Source organism: Lepidochelys kempii, chromosome 23 (assembly GCF_965140265.1).
Source record: "Lepidochelys kempii isolate rLepKem1 chromosome 23, rLepKem1.hap2, whole genome shotgun sequence".
Taxonomy (NCBI): Eukaryota; Metazoa; Chordata; order Testudines; family Cheloniidae; genus Lepidochelys; species Lepidochelys kempii.
This window is the reverse complement of record NC_133278.1, coordinates 4,685,756-4,698,741: the sequence shown is the minus strand read 5'-3', so window position 1 is coordinate 4,698,741 and position 12,986 is coordinate 4,685,756. Positions and strand designations below refer to the sequence as shown.

At 48.5% G+C, this 12,986-nt stretch overlaps 1 protein-coding gene across 2 annotated transcripts in view; it reads right to left on the bottom strand.

The window, feature by feature from the left end:
* SLC1A5 (solute carrier family 1 member 5) overlaps window positions 1-12,986 on the bottom strand; it is a 34,425-nt gene that overhangs the window by 20,706 nt on the left and 733 nt on the right. The window lies entirely within an intron of this gene.

Here is a 12,986-nt window from a genome sequence, read left to right as displayed (position 1 = left end):
TAGACCTCAGCGAAACCAATATTCCCACTGTTATTACTGCTTGCTGTGTGCTCCACAATATCTGTGAGAGTAACGGGGAGATGTTTATGGTGGGGTGGGAGGTTGAGGCAAATCACCTGGCTGCTGGTTACGTGCAGCCAGACACCAGGGCGGTTAGAAGAGCACAGGAGGGTGCAGTACGCATCAGAGAAGCTTTGAAAACCAGTTTCATGACTGGCCAGGCTACGCTGTGAAAGTTCTGTTTCTCCTTGATGAAACCCCCTGCCCCTTGGTTCACTCTACTTCCCTGTAAGCTAACCACCCTCCCTTTGATCACCGCTTGCAGAGGCAATAAAGTCATTGTTGCTTCACATTCATGCATTCTTTATTCATTCATCACACAAATAGGGGGATGACTACCAAGGTAGCCCAGGAGGGGTGGTGGAGGAGGGAAGGAAAATGCCACACAGCACTTTAAAGGTTTACAACTTTAAAATTTATTGAATGCCAGCCTTCTGTTTTTGGGCAATCCTCTTTGGTGGAGTGGCTGGTTGGCTGGAGGCCCCCACACTGCGTTCTGGGGTGTCTGGGTGTGGAGGCTATGGAACTTTGGGAGGAGGGCGGTTGGTTACAGAGGGGCTGCAGTGGCAGTCTGTGCTCCAGCTGCCTTTGCTGCAGCTCAACCATACACTGGAGCATACTGGTTTGGTCCTCCAGCAGCCTCAGCATTGAATCCTGCCTCCTCTCATCATGCTGCCACCACATTTGAGCTTCAGCCCTGTCATCAACCCACCACTTACTCTCTTCAGCCTGCCACCTCTCCTCCCCATCATTTTGTGCTTTCCTGCAGTCTGACATTTCCCTCCATGCATTTGTCTGTGCTCTGTCAGTGTGGGAGGACAGCATGAGCTCAGAGAGCATTTCATCACAAGTGTGTTTTTGTTTTTTGGTTTTTTTTTTCTTTCTAATCTTCACTAGCCTCTGGGAAGGAGAAGATCCTGTGATCATTGAAACACATGCAGCTGGTGGAGAAAAAAGGGACATGGTATTTAAAAAAAGACCCATTTTATAAAATAGTGGCTACACTCTTTCAGGGTAAACCTTGCTGTTAACATTACATACATAGCCCATGTGCTTTCGTTACAACATTGCATTTTGCCTCACCCCACTGTGTGGCTACCCCCTCAACCCTCCCCATGGCTAACAGCAGGGAACATTTCTGTTCAGCCACAGGCTGACAGCCCAGCAGGAACAGGCACCTCTGAGTGTCCCCTGAAGAAAAGCACTCTATTTCAACCAGGTGACCGTGAATGATCTCACTCTAAGGATACCAGAGATAAAGAACAGATGTTTGAAGGCCAGCAAACATACACTGCAATGCTTTGTTCTACAATGATTCCTGAGTACGTGTTACTGGCCTGGAGTGGTAAAGTGTCCTACCATGGAGGATGCAATAAGGCTGCCCTCCCCAGAAACCTTTTGCAAAGGCTTTGGGAGTACATCCAGGAGAGCTGCGAATGCCAGAGCAAATTAATCCTTTCATATGCTTGCTTTTAAACCATGTATAGTATTTTAAAAGGTACACTCACTGGAGGTCCCCTCTCCACCTGCCAGGTCCAGGAGGCAGCCTTGGGTGGGTCCAGGGGGTACTGGCTCAAGGTCCAAGATGAGAAACAGTTCCTGGCTGTCGGGAAAACTGGTTTCTCCCCTTGCTTGCGAGCTCTCATCTTCTTTGTCCCCAAAACCTGCTTCCGTGTTGCCTCCATCTCCATTGAAGGAGTCGAACAACACGGCTGGGGTAGTGGTGGCTGAACCCCCTAAAATGGCATGCAGCTCATCATAGAAGCAGCATGTTTGGGGCTCTGACCCGGAGCGGCCGTTCGCCTCTCTGGTAGGCTTGCCTCAGCTCCTTCAGTTTCACGTGGCACTGCTTCGGGTCCCTGTTATGGCCTCTGTCCTTCATGCCCTGGGAGATTTTGACAAAGGTTTTGGCATTTCGAAAACTGGAACGGAATTCTGATAGCATGGATTCCTCTCCCCATACAGCGATCAGATCCTGTACCTCCCGTTCAGTCCATGCTGGAGCTCTTTTGCAATTCTGGGACTCCATCATGGTCACCTGTGCTGATGAGCTCTGCATGGTCACCTGCAGCTTGCCATGCTGGCCAAAGAGGAAATGAGATTCAAAAGTTTATGGTTCTTTTCCTGTCTACCTGGCCAGTGCATCTGAGTTGAGAGTACTGTCCAGAGCAGTCACAATGGAGCACTCTGGGATAGCTCCCGGAAGCCAATATCGTCGAATTGTGTCCACAGTACCCCAAATTTGACCCAGCAAGGCCGATTTAAGCGCTAATCCACTTGTCGGGGTGGAGTAAGGAAATAGATTTTAAGAGCCCTTTAAGTCAAAATAAAGGGCTTCATCGTGTGGATGGGTGCAGGTTTACATCAATTTAACACTGCTAAATTCAATCTAAAGTCCTAGTGTAGACTAGGGCTAAGACTCCATTCCTTTTCTGTTCCCGGCAAAAGCATCACACAGAAACAGAGAACCTTTGTTTCTCCCCCACAGCTTTGAAAATATCTTGTCTCCTCATTGGTCATGTGCCAGTGAGGTTATCCTAGCTTCTTAACCCTTTACAGGTGAAAGGGTTTTTCCTCTGGCCAGGAGGGATTTTAAAAGGTGTTTACCCTTCTTTATATTTATGACAACCTGCATCTAGCAAGAAGGAAAACTGAGGCACAGCAGGAGGGAGGAGTGACTTGCCCAAAGTCACCCAGGAAGTCAGTGGCAGAGAGGAGAATTGAACCCTTGAGTCCTGATACCCAAAGCTGCACCTCAGCCACACAGCACAGAGCTTTTCTCCCCTGGGCAACATAACACTAACTGCTACTTCCAGAGATTTTACATGCTATCAGGGACAGGGGATTTCCCATGGAAGAGCCAGCAGGCCCTTTCACAATTCCCAAGGCTGAAGGCAGACCTGAATGATCTGTGCCTCCAATGCAGAGGTACTCTGCTCTGCATTCACATCACAGTCCAAACCCAGCTTCCCCCAGCCTGCATGAACCAGCTTGGCTGAGACTCCATTACAGGCCAGCATATCCATTTGGGGCAGCAGGGAGATGCCTGCATCCTCTCCACCAGCAGCCGGCCCTAAAACACCAATCCAAACAGCAGTCACATGGGGCCGCCACAATCAAACCCCAGTGATTGCCACATTCCAACACAGGACTGGCACTAAAGGGAGAGACTGCATTTTGCCGACAAGAGAACTATCCTGATCCAAAGCAAACATGACACAAGCCCAGCTCAGCCTTAGCTGGGAGGGGTGTGTGTAGGGGACTGTATATCCCACCCCACATTGGAAGGGGCTTACCCACTGCAGAAGTAAAGGGAGTATTCAGGCAGGCTCTGGAAGGGGGAAGTATATGGCTGCCATGTTTGTGATTCTCTTAAGGACACAACACCCCATCCTCAAGTTACCCAAGGATAGGAGCCAGCTTTCCTCTCAAAGTGCAGCCAGTAAGTACCAAAAGCAACAAAGCTCTGCAGACTCAGCTGTCATGTGCCTCCAGCTAATCCTGGATAACAGGGCTAGTGTAAGCCTTCCTGCCCCATTCCCAGAGTGCTGCCACGGACTGCATTAGGTGTCCGGTTCCCAGTCACCCTCCTTTATGCGGCTCCCAACCCAGTCTCAGAGCCCAGCATAAGGGGAAGTGTGATCACCAGGACTGTGAAGTGTTCTGCACATGTACAGAGCTCTACTCTAGCACTGTGGTCTCCCACAGCAGCTTCCATCCTCCCCATGGGATTGAGACAGGCAGGAAAGGCACATTCATGACAGAGCTCTGTTCTTCACTGACTGACCGTCTGAATTCATACCCTGGATTCACAGCAATCATTCCCATCTGCAAAGAGTCAAACCCCTCTACGTAGACACACCAATTGAACTGGTGTTTGAGCAGCTTGAACTGGTCCCATCCACCACAAAATAGGACTGGTTTATGCTAGCTGGAAAGGACTACAGAGGGAAACTCATAGGGCCCAAATCTGTTGCTTCTGTGATCAGCATGGTGGCATGTCACTATATGCACTGATGTAACTGTACAAGATCCCACAAGCAAGTGAATCAGGCCCCACATGTCTGAAGTGGTTCTGTTTTTCCATTCAAACCAAGGAGTGGCTTTCCAGCCTATTCTCTTCCCCTTATAGCCTCTGTAGGCCCAACCCCAATCCCACCACCTGCAGCCAAAGTCCATATTTTACCAGACTTCTCAACTTGGCCAAGTCACTCAGCATCCCTGTGCCTTCGTTTCTGCATCTGTACAATGGAGTTAATAGCCCTGCCCTGCCCCCCCCCCGCCCCCCAAGAGGAGGGGAAGATATTGACAACTGTGAGCACCCATGCTCTAATGTAAGCCAAAAAGATTGGATCAGCCCCTGCTCCAGCTCTAGGTAGGTCTCCTAGCTCTGATGCTGGTGTGAGAATTATCACACCAATGGAGTCCAGCTGGCTTTTACAATTAAGCAGCAGTGTAGAGCAGCCCTTAAGTCTAGGTAACTCATGTTGCTATGGGGCTGAAAAAGACACACCCTCCCTGAGCATTGTTAAGTTACATCTACTTAAGTGTTTTCCACACCAGCGCTACATCTCCTACCAACATAGCTTCTGCCTCTCGTGGCGGCGGAGTAATTATGCCTACGGGAGAGGATGTGCTTCAGCTGCATGGGTGCAGCTGTGCTGTTGTAGCACTCCAGTGTGGACTTGCCCTTAGGCTCAGGAAGGCAGTAGATCCACAAACATGCCAGAGCACCACAGGCCAGCATCTCCTCCTCACATCCCCCAGGATCAATAAGCCAAGGTTTCCTTCTGTTTCTACCCAAGTTGTTAGGAAGGCTGCTCTGAGCACAAGCCAGTCTGTGCAGCAGATTCAGGTGAGTGCTGGTTAGAGACAGTGAACAGAGGAGATCGCTGGCATCTGATGGAGAAAATTTAACTGGTTAAGATGGATCCTACACATTTCCGAAACCTCTAGTCCCCTGGCAGAAATAATGGGAGCAATCCCCTTGCTCCAGACAACCAGAAGCCCAGCAGGAACATGTCTCTGGCTCTCCCAGGGTGTTGCCTATGTCAGAGCTTCCAGAGGCAGGGATAAGGTCTTTGATCTTTTATAACCAAGCGCACACTGATGCTTAGATACATCACACATCTCAGTGCAGGAAGCCTGGCAAGTAGGGACAGAATTGAACATCCTCAAGCTTCTCTGATTTAATCTCTCAAAATAAAGTGCTATCTTGCCAGCTCCAGAGACTGGAGAGCTACTTCTCTCCCCAGGGCAGGTATAGCACAGGCAAAGGCAGGATGACCATGCACCCAGGCATGCCTCAGCCAGCAGCACTAATTGTGTTGCAATACCTATAGTATACAGCAGTGCTTATCAATAGATCTCAATGCACTTTACAAAGGAGGTCTGTACCATTCACCCCTATTTTATAGAGGGGGAAACTGAGGCACAGAGAGGAAGTGGCTTGGGCAAGGTAATCCAGCAAGCCAATGAGAGAGTGAACAGAACACAGCTCTGCAGAGCACCAGTGCAGTGCTCTAACCACTAGGCAACATTGCCAGAGTGGAGGACCCTTCTAGGAGGCAGCTGCTCACTCACACTCCCCCCTCTTCTGATCAGGATAGCAGAGCCTAGAGGCAAGGAGAATGCAAACAAGCTGTAGGGAATCACCCATTTTCCTGGGAGCAAGGGCAAGGAAGCAGTTTATTCAGATGTGCCCAGATACCCTTGGATGGGCATTTTGACCTGTTCAGTTTTGACTGTACACAGTTCTCCTTTCAAAGAGGCTTCAGCACAGCTTCCAATGCGGGAGGGAAAGTGCTGGATTAGGGGTCATGAACAGAACTAATAATGCCAGCAGTAAATGTTGGCTATAGATACCTGCCTGCTAGAACTGAGCTGAGACCACACTTATTTCATACAGGCCGCTGAGCTGCCATAAGAGGGCAAACGGATGTTCAACCCATGTCAGACTCAAACCAAAGATTCCAGATCCTGACTGCTGCTGGTTGTTCTAACCCCTCTGGATAAACATGTTTACGATGTCACTGGAGCATGCTAAACCCTCCCTAGTGCCAAGACACATGGAGCAAAGCCCTGGTTAAAAAACAGGATCACTGAAGATTAGTGAAGTGCCAGGAAATTCCAGTGTAAAGCCAATGACGCTGTCCTCAATTCCCCCTTGCTGCAAAAGGATGAGACGGCGCCTATTAATGACAAAAGATCTGCCTTAAGTCTAGCGCTGCAGTTTTTAGGTGCAGCCTTATCCGAGATATCTTTTCCACTTCCAACGGATGTCTCAAGTGAGCAGCAGTCTTGCATGAGCAGAACCTCTGACATCTAAGTATCACCTGGGTGGCAGCACAGACTTCGATAGTTAAGGGACCCAGTCCCTTCACCAATCACACTGGCTCAAATCCCACCCCTCCACCATTCTACTCTTGCTACAGACACCAAAGATCGCTATTGTTAGAACAAGTTCTTTGCCTCTTTTGGAGGTCTCATTCCTCTCTGAAGTTTCACTGTTGCACCTGTGAGCTATTCCCAGCTGTATGCGAATCAGACAATCTCTTTAAAGATTGTAATGCCCAAAAATTGGCTGGGAGGGAAGAGCAGTGAGAAGAGATTCAGGACAGTTACAGGACTCAAAACCTTTCTAAACTTATTTAACTTGGTCTAATCAATTTAAACGCTCCTTTTGACCTGGGTCCTGTGGACAACTAGGCACATGAGCCAGCCACTTCAGGAAAAGTGGTCCACTGGTTACAACATGAAAGCTGGCACTCCAAGTCCCGGCCTAATTCCCTGCTCCACCACAGACTTCCTGTGTCACCTCAGACAAGTCACTTAGCCTCTCTGTGCTTCATTCTCTTTCCCTCCCCCTCCCCCAATCTATATAGTGTGGATAATAACCCTGCCCTACAGGGAGATTCTGGGGATAACTACATTAGACCATGAAGCACTTTGAGAGCTGATGAGAAGTGCTAAGTACGGAATTGTCAGTTCATGCAGAGTGCACAGGTCCTTCATTGTGACAGAGCACAGTGGCTAAATGGGACTGTTAGGTTCTGCCACGTAGGTCTGTATTTGTTTTGGGAAACCGATTTAATGATGGCTTTTTTAAAAGACAAATCCGCCATATGTCTTATGACAACTACAGAGTAGATTCCAGCTGCTGCAGAATGCACATTGTAATCACAGCCAGCCACTCCAAACCCATTTACAACCATGCTTGAAGAGTTTGGACAGTTACAGCAGTTTATATTAGTTTAAGCTACAATCCCACAGCAGCCTCTGGGACCTGCCTAGTGTCAGCCAGCTGCAGTATTCATTTACACACAACCTAAAAAAATAGACCAATGCAGATTTGACCTGAGAGAGAGCAAGACAGCAGCAGAGCCGGGAACAAAATCCAGGAGCCCAACATCTACTCACCTCCAAATCTGGCAGTAAATTTAGGAGAGAATGCACACAAACCCCATTAAGCATCAGAGACTATCCCTTTCTCTAGGCTGTGTGTGGTTTTCATCTCAGCATTTGTTTTGCCCAGAGGTTTTGGTTTAAGGTAGTCTGCTTTGGCCCAAGTAGAATAGGTACTATCCTGGGCAAGGAGGTAAGTGTCCCTGACAAGTAGCAACTGGGTAAAGCAGAGAGATCATTTGAAATAAGGGTGTGTCTACACAGCCTAGCTATCACCAAATAAGCTATTCTAGAACAGCTGTGTGGACGCTATTCCAGAATAGTTACTCTGCTTTCTTGTCCCTGCAGATGAGGGAGTGGGCACCGAGATCTAGTTTGTACTCTGCACTAGAGAAGGCCTGAAGCAGAAAACCCAGCTGGGCTCTTTAGATTCTCCTTAGCATGTTCATCATCTTTTGGCTTTTTAAAGCCAATGTTGTTTAATCTGGAATCAGCAAGTTTAAGACAGACCACACCACCAATTAGTCATTTTTCTGCTGAACACTTCACTGGAAAGGCTCCAAACGGGGGTGTCTTAGAGGAGACTGGCTAACTAGAGCTAATGATCAGAGTGGCCCCTCTGGCCTGACCAACTGGCCAATATCCAGGGCCCAGCAAGGTCATTTCTATTAGAAAGAGAAATAAAGGAGTCAGTGTTCTTGGTGTTACCTTGTTTATTCAAAAACATCCACAGGGTCATGTTTCCCAGGAGGCAGTTTCTTTGCTCCAAAATTCCTAAGCCTGCCATTCCAGCATGCTCTATGCCCAAGAAGCTTCCTCTGAGGGTCATGCTCACAATTCCTTGACCTGGCTCGCTGCATCCAACACCAACTTCCAGCTCCTTCGTTGGCAACTCAGTCCACTCAGCTTTACTCTGACCTACTATGCATCCTAGTGCTTTGGTGGTAGTCCCCCATTGTCTGCAGCTGTTTTTACTACACAGAGGGGCTTAATTGCTTCCGAGTCTGAGTCTTCATGGACAAAAAGTGCATTTTTACCATGAGCTAAACACCCATGTTATCTATCCTGCTATACAATCCTGGTGGTGACAAGACCCTGTCATTTTACTACAAGGTAAACTAAGTGAGGTCAACCATACGCAAAGGGAAGAGATTGTAATGAGGTAGCTGGGTGAGGTCTGTACAAACAGCTTTCCTGCTGTAAACAAAATAAAGACCTACCCACCCTTTTTGGGGGGGGGGGGAGAAGGGGAAAGGATAGTGAAGATGTAGTTCAAGGATTTGTCTATACACAGTTATTCAGGGATAGCTATTGAGCTTTGAATTCACAACATACTTGAATCTGAATTAACTTTTAAATGCAGACATGCTCCAGGAGTACCTGGCAAACCCACAGACTTTAACAAGGGTTGTGATAGTCTTTGGATCCCAGCCACACCTGCTGGCACCCAGGAGCACCTTTCAACGTAATAGCAATAGAGGTTATAATTTTGCCTATTTGAACTTAGACAAAAGGCAATAATACTCATGGGCAATAGGCAGTTAGAGATTTCTCCTCTTTTGTAAGAGACATTTGCCTCCCTGACCCAGACAAAGCCAAGCAACTCAAGCATTGGCTGCCCTTAACTCTCCCTTGAGAAAGGCAAGGAAACAAACCAGTTCACAAAAAAAAAACCACACGCAACAACCCCACCAGGAAGAGAACACTTCGGCTGCTATTTCTTATTTTAGAAAATAGTCTTGCCTATTTTGTATGGGTTAATTAACCCTCTCACCTTTCCACCCTACTATTCTAGTGGTGCTCCCCAAAGACCACTGACTTCTTGTGCTGCCCTTGGGCTAAAGATAAAGCTACACAGGTGCTCCTAGGAGGTAAAGACACCCAAAGAACTATTTTTAGCCTTTTTTCTAGACTTGAGGCAGACAGCTTCATTTTAGCAGTTAACCCTTGACAGTTCAAAGCTCTGCTTTACCATCCCCCAACCCAGCCTCCACATGGCTAGGCTGGAATGCCTGCCCAGAGCAGTGGTTTCAGTCTCAACCCCACCCCATGCAGCACTTCTTTGCCTGGCAGCAGGCTCAACATACAGTCAACATTGCATCAGACAGACAGGGCTCCACCTACAACGAGGGTGACAAGATGTCTCAATTTTATAGGGACACTCCCGATTTTGGGTCTCTTCTTATATAGGCTCCTATTACCTCCCACCCTCATGTCGATTTTTCCACATTTGCTCTCTGGTCACCCTACCTATATCACACTCCCCCCTGCCACTTCCTAAAGACATAGGGTGATCAGATAGCAAGTGTGAAAAATCAGGACAGGGGCAGGGGTAATAGGAGCCTATATAAGAAAAAGCCCCCCAAAATCAGGACTGTCCTTATAAGATCTGGACATCTGGTCACTGTACAAAGACAGGATCAGTAGTGACCCCCCACACACACACACACACCCCAATTTGGTCCCTAAAGAAAACAGGGCATCTAATGCAAGCTAGATTTTCATTCCGCTGAAGTGAGGGAGTTTCAGCACAAGACACTGGCTTACATGGAAGCTAACCACTGGCAGAGCACTATGTTGGAACCCTTGGGCAAGAGATGGCTGTTCAGAGCTAGGTTGCTAGCCCCAAGCCACATAAAAAAACCCTAAAGACTGGAATTTGTTTCCTGCACAACTATTCAAATGTCAGTTCTGGTGACTCACTTCAGATGATTCATGCATAAGATGTTGAGATTTTACCAGGAACAGGGGAAATGCTGACAGGCTGTTCCAATGAAAGGAGGAGATTCAGGCTGTTCGGGACACAGCAGCACCTCAGCCAAGAAGTCAACAAGAACAGAGGGCAGTTCGAAGCAGGTGTCCAAAACACAGCTAACGAGTTCTCCGGCCAATAGGCATCACCCTCTTAAGTGTGGGGCTAGGACGCAAGTCATCTATGCAGGGATTTTGGGGGTTAGCTGACAGAAAACTCCTGCAACAAGAAGTTTCTGTTCATCCATCAAAACAGGAACAGGGACACAAACAGGGCATCAGATTTAAGCATGTAAATAGACACAAATGAAGTATGGGAGCTTGCTGCTATTGTGAAACTTGGGTGTCTCTGCAGTGCAGTGATCAAAGATACTGCGCTGGCCAAGACAGACATCAGCTCTCAGACACAGAGCAGCCTGTTGCCACAACAGGCTCTCTCCATCAGCTACAAGCCCAACTCCTTCACCCTCTGTGTCCAAATGCCAGTCCAGGCTAGCAGCTCAACCAATCCCAGCTCCCACCAGGCAGACTCACAATGTCACCAGCACAACGTGGTCCTCAACCCCAGATCACAATTGATGAACACAAAGGCTCTGTGAACGGACTGGTTTGAAATCGGGGTTATCCAGGTTATCCTCCCACAAGTCAGCTCCAGGGGGCATGAAGCTAGTATGAAAGTTGCTATAAGAGGCTGGTCTTTGTGGTTCTAATCCCCTCTCTACCACAGTCTGCATGACTGTGGGCAAGTCACAACACACGTATAATGCCTACCTCACATCCCTGCTCCACCCAGACTGGGATCTAGTTATTTGTATAATTCAGAAACAAAGAACGTTTGATGGTTCAGGAGCTCAGTCAGCTTTGCCTGTGCTGGCTCTGGCCTTGGAGTAGGCTAAGGCTATACTCATTCAGCATCAAGTTACAGGTTCTGTGACAATTCTCTTCCTTATGGGCTGCATGCCACCTCTCTAGTCCCCATCTACCAAGGAGAGACACCAGAATTCAATTGCCAGTCACTGTGACTCAGCAGTTGCCTGGAACAGAGCAGATTCAAGGGGATATTCCATCAAAAATAGACTCCACCTACTAAGCTTTTTGTTAAAAAACCCCTGCACTTTACCCTAGGAGAGAGACTGAGAGATGCCATCAGGTTCCATAACATGATGCGGTCTCCCTCCCTTTCTCAGGGTGGCAGGCTGCTATGTAGCAGTATGCAATCAGATCGGAAATATCTACGGCAAATGGACCATATTTACTGTAAATAGTAAAGCCTGAAAAAAGTAAAACCTCAGTAGTGTCAGCATCTGACACTGCCCAGAGGGATCTCTCCCTTTTATACTTTGGGAACACTTGTATAGCTTGACATGCCAACTAAGCATTAATGAATTAACAGCCTAGAGGCCAGGCTGCCTCTGCATGTACACATCACGAGGAAGAGGTGGTCTAACGGACATGTAACATTTATGTCTGACACAGGAAATTAAATGCGTAGGCCCTGTGGGGTCAGAAGTGTTGGACTACCACATTCCTCTGGTCTCCTGTTGGATCTCCCACCATTCTAGACATACTTCAAGCCATGAAGTGCCCATCAGGTCTTTACAAGCTTCCCATAGGATCCTGTTTGCTGGACTCAATTAGCAAAAAGACACTTTCCACAGCAAGCATTTAACATGCCTTCAGCGGGGGGCGGAAGGAGAATGGAGTTGGGAGCCGGACACAGGACTATAAGTCAGTGGATCCAAGTTCCATGCCCAGCTCTGCCATAAACTCACTTGATGACTTGCCCAAGATACCTACACTGTATCCCGCTTTCCCCAACCGTACTGGGAAAGGAGGCTGGGAGACTAAAGTCATTCTTGGGATCTCTGGATGTGGGGAGTGCTGTGCAGGTGGCAAATCACATTTTCATCCAACATTTCTTGCTTATCTTTCATCCCAGCATGTTACAAACTCTCAACCAACCAGACACTCAAGGGACCCACAGAGCTTTAGTTACCAGTGGACAAGAGTCTGAAGGTAGAACAAGATTAGTAGAAAGCCTTTGAGGTTACTTCAGAGAGGCAGTTTAAGACAGCTGCCTTAGAGCAGATTCTACCATGTATATCTAGGGCAGTACCTAACATGGGGCTTTAATGTGGGGGAAGGGAAGAGGCCAGGACAACACTGCATACAACTCAGGAACCTGTTCAGAAAAGAGTAAGAAGCTAAGTGGATGGACCCAGCCACAGTAGTGATGCCAGGGAGACCAGATATTACACCAAATGGAGACACAACACAGCCAGTACAGAGGGGTCACTACCGGATCACTTTTTATCTCCCCAAACCAGCCATCAACCAGAATAGGATAAAAGGGGATGAGCACGATTCCCCACTCCACCACCTGCAACCAGAGCCCCCAGCTGTCCTATCCAGGCCTTGGAGCAGCCACCATCACGGCGCTAGGAGGGGAGGAAGCCCCCCCAAGTCCACCTGAAGGGCGACCCACGCGAAGGAGAGGGCCTGCAGCCTCCCAGGTACGGAGCTGGAGCCGGGATGGAATCAGCAAGGCCAGCCGGAACTTGGGTCTCCCCTAGATCCGGGTGAGAGACGGGAACGACACGTGTCCGTTTCCCCTTCACTGCCGGATCAAGTCCGGCCTCAGACGCGGGCCTCGACACGCTCCCCAGCCCCCCCACCCCCACGCTCCAGAGGATGGGAAACTGCAACCCCGCTTCCCCCGCCATGCATCCGCCCCAGGGGACACGTGGCTCCCCCCCTGGCTTCTGCCCCCT